At 46.1% G+C, this 4260-nt stretch overlaps 2 non-coding genes across 2 annotated transcripts; both read right to left on the reverse strand.

Moving 5' to 3' along the window:
* Positions 1-1075: 1075 nt before the first annotated feature.
* On the reverse strand, positions 1076-1147 carry TRNAE-CUC (transfer RNA glutamic acid (anticodon CUC)). The gene has a single exon. It is a non-coding gene; the product is annotated as a tRNA-Glu (tRNA).
* A 1881-nt stretch (positions 1148-3028) lies between these two features.
* TRNAV-UAC (transfer RNA valine (anticodon UAC)) lies at positions 3029-3101 on the reverse strand. The gene has a single exon. It is a non-coding gene; the product is annotated as a tRNA-Val (tRNA).
* Positions 3102-4260: the final 1159 nt, after the last annotated feature.

The following is a 4260-nucleotide window of genomic DNA, read 5'->3' on the forward strand; positions in this document are numbered from 1 at the left end:
GTCAGAATGAGCAGAGCGTTACTCCGTGTGAATGAACCCTTACAGTACAGCGCTATAGGTGCTACTGTGAGGGAGGGCGTTCCTTAATGACTGTTAGGAACGCCCTTCTGACGGTGAAGAGCTACGGTACCGGCACCGATATCTCTTCCCCCAGGGCACAGAACATTAAAGCCGATAGTGCGCTGAATTCAGCACACTGTCGGCTTTCTAGCGGTATATAAAACTGCATGTGCCCCAAGTGGTGAAAGGTCATCTTTAACAGGAGTCTGTTACCAGCACCCACAGAATACCAATCGAGCCCCATAGATTCAGATGACCCTAACCTAATTGTGATTTCCCCTTATAAATTGGTTCCTCAGTTGCCAAGACATAGCCATTTTAGTCAGTATGTAAATCAGTTCTTTGGAGCAATGACCTTGTTGCCAATTTTTCAAAAGAGATAAGTGGCACCGCCCTCATTGCTCCGAAGAGCTCATCTGCATATTGACTAAAATGTGACATCAGCAACGGAGGCACCGATTCACAAGGGGAAAACAACGTTGGATTCAGGTGACCCTAACCTATGCATCTGGGGGAAAGGGGGGCTGGGTTGATATGCTGGATCCTGGTGACAGACTCCCTTTAAGGGCCAATGCACACGGAGGTAACGCGCGAACATTTTAGCATTATACATGTGTATAGAATACACGTGTAAAAATAACACTCCCATTGACTTCAATGAAATTTTTTACACTTGTACAATGCTAAAATGCGTTAACGTCGTGTGCACAGGCCCTAAGAATAGAAAAGAGAAAGTTGTGTGCTAGTTTGATTTCCATTTAGAAAAACACCTTTCAGGCCAGCAAAAATGAAGCAATAATTGCAAAAATAAATAGATGCAGGCTTTTCAAAGCCACAAGGCCACATGGAAAAAGGTAGCTTTTTTTTTTCTCGCCCGCTTTGCAGATATCTCTCTCTTGCACCAGTTTCAATATGGTTATTCTAAAAGCGCATCTTTATAGCAACCAGGCAATATCAACAGGTGCGGAACTAAGAGTTGGTTTACAAAGTGGGCGAGAAAAAAAAAGCTACCTCTTTCCCTGACCGGGAATCGAACCCGGGCCGCGGCGGTGAGAGCGCCGAATCCTAACCACTAGACCACCAGGGAGGGGTTGTCCTTGATGGGCGCAGAGGTGAAGAAAACGCTGCTGTGGAGAAGGACGTTCCTGACTGACAGGAACGCCCTTCTGACTGTAAAGAGCTACAGTACCTGGACCGATAGCACTTTACCCGGGGCACAGATTGGGAAAGCCGAATTCATCACACTGTTGGCTTTCCAGCAGTATATAGAACTGCCTGTGCCCAAACCATGAAAGGTCCTCTTTAAATGCTGTGTTTTCACCCTGTGTCTGCACAACAGCCAAAATGCTGATCGAAGCAAGGCACTGAAAAACAAAAGGGTAAGTTCACACGGAGTTTTTTGGTCAGGGTTTTGAGGCCGTATTTGCCTCAAAATCCTCACCAAAAATACGGCTCCCATTGAAATCAATGGGAGCCGCTCAGGTCTTTTTTCCAGGAGCCGTTTCTTCCAGCTCCCGGGAAAAAAGAAGCGAGGTGCTCATTCTTCAGGCCGAGTCGCCTCGCGATTCAGCCTGAAGAAACTCCCCTCCTCTGGACTAGGCCCATTCATTGGGCCTAATCTAGAGCGGAGTGCGCGGCTGGATGTCGGTGCAGTGCACCAGCTTTCAGCCGCGGCTACTCGGTTTTTGCCTCCGCCTCAGGTTCCGATCCAAAAAACCCCGTGTTAACTTACCCTTAGCGTCCCACTCGATCTTACTGCGAATTGGGCGGCCGAGGCATCCTGTTATCCAGGATCTAATCAGCTGTGAAAAGCCAAGGTGGAATTATAAAGCCGCAGAGTGATGTACAATGAGGAAAAAGTCCGCCATGATTCCTCTTCTGTAGAAGATACATTTCCAACATCAATCAGGTTTCCCTTCTTTGAGTCCACTTGGGGATCCAAAAAACGGAAAGCCAATCTGCTTAAAAAGCGGTTACCTGCAGACCCCATAGACTATAATGGGGTCCACCCAAAGTCGGCAAAGAAAAATCCGACTTGCAAGACATTTCCCACATATTTTAAGCGGAACGGGGGACGGAGCCCCTGAATGGTCACCCAACGCAGGTGTGAACGCGGCCTGACGGACGACAAGAGCTGCACTAGAGCTGCGGTCACACCTGCGTTAGCGGAGCATTCGCGGACTCCGTCGCCCATATACGCGGAGACAAATGTCCTGAAAGTTGGATTTTCCCTCTCTCTTCCAATCTCAGGCAGAAACCTGGCGGACTCCATTATAATCTATGGGGTCCGCGAGTCGACACTTTTTAAGAAGATAAGATTTCCGTTTTTTTTGGATCCCCCAATGCTAATGTAAAGCTAGCGTACCACAAGAAGGTCACGGCCATTGGGGCACCATCACCAGCCGCCATCTTTAAAGGCAAATAACCATGGAAACCAAGTAACTATGGTCTATAATAACAATACCTATATATATATATATATATATATATATATATATATATATATATATATATATATGTATAGCTTTAATCAAATAACCATCAGGTCCTTATATACACAAAATGGCGCCAAACGTGAGTCCCTATGACCTATAGTGGGACTAGTCAGTCGTCCTATGAGAACATTCACCTCATAAACCACTTCATATAGCTAACCACGAAGAAAATGAAGTCATTTTACCACAAAATGAACAAAATAAGAGTAAAATCCCTGTCAGAGCCGACCTGTCCGCGCAGCATCCTGGTGAGCCGGAGCTCCGGGCGGTGACGTGACTCTCCCGCTGTTCTCCTCAGGTATCAGCCAGGCGGGAGGTCACCTATACATATATATACTGCACTCTGTAATAAGTGTGTGAGGTAATAAACAACTAGGAAAGAGTGGAGAGAAGTAGGCTGGGATAGATTAATTACATTACTATTAATTAATAGTCTGATAAAGGAAAGTCATTGTGAGGCAGATAAAAACATTTGGTTCCACTGGGGCTCGAACCCAGGACCTTCTGCGTGTAAAGCAGACGTGATAACCGCTACACTATGGAACCGCCTGCTGCACAGGCACCTCCCTTCAGTACATGAATGGAATCTTCCACCCTGTATGTCGTCACAGCAGTGGTAACCGTACTCGTTATGTTATAAGGGGGGTGGGGGTTAGCTAACTCCTAAGAGGTGGGATATGCTGGGAGTTGTAGTTTGCAGAGTAGTCAGTATTTCTATGCTGCGTGACTGTGGTGTCAGTAAGGCACATTTATGGGCACTGTTTCATTTTACAGGCAGAGTCTTCATTGAATACCTAGCATAGCGCCATACACATTGCAGTGGCTGTACTTGGTACTGCAGCTTAGCCCCATTCACTTGAATAGGACTGAGCTGCTGCTGTACCACGTGACTGGTGACTGTGATGTTACTGACACTGCAGACTAAGATCAACAATAAGTCCCAGGAAACCCCCTTAAAGGGCGCGCCGTGGTTATCATTGTTATAGGAGCGAGATGTCTGCTATAGGCTGTGCTGACATGGTGGAATTTGTCGCAGATTTCACCCCCGAATCTGGAGCAGATTCTTCCCAGAATCCGCTTATCATTGTTTTCAATGGGAGGCAGAGATCGCAGCAGGACGCAGAAAAAAGAAGCATCCTGCTCCATCTTGCCGCAGAATCCCTCCTGATTAGGCCGATTCATCCAGGAATAAACAAGAACAGGATGCTGCGATGAAAGGCTAATGCACTGCATAGACATCCCGTCACAGCTAGACCGCGGCGAAAATGTCCGGAGGCGGAAAATGATGAGGAATTCCTCTTCATTTTCGCCGTGTGAACATACCCTTATGGGGGCCCTTTGGCTGTTACTGTATTGGGAAGTCATACGACTGTCCCCACCATAAAGAATAATAGGTGGCACTATTATACTGTAGTATACTGTTATATGGCGGTCACTATTATGGCGGCACTAATATAAGACACTGTTAAATGGCGGTCACTATTATGGCGGCACTATTACAGTATACTGTCACTATTATGGTGGCACTATTATACTGTAGTATACTGTTATGTGGCGGTCACTATTATGGTGGTACTATTATAGTATACTGTTATATGGTGGTCACTATTATAGTGGTACTATTATAGTATACTGTTATATGGCGGTCACTATTATGGTGGCACTGTTATAATGTAGTATACTGTTATGTGGCGGTCACTATTAT

The sequence above is a fragment of the Leptodactylus fuscus genome, chromosome 11 (genome assembly GCF_031893055.1).
Source record: "Leptodactylus fuscus isolate aLepFus1 chromosome 11, aLepFus1.hap2, whole genome shotgun sequence".
NCBI lineage: Eukaryota > Metazoa > Chordata > Amphibia > Anura > Leptodactylidae > Leptodactylus > Leptodactylus fuscus.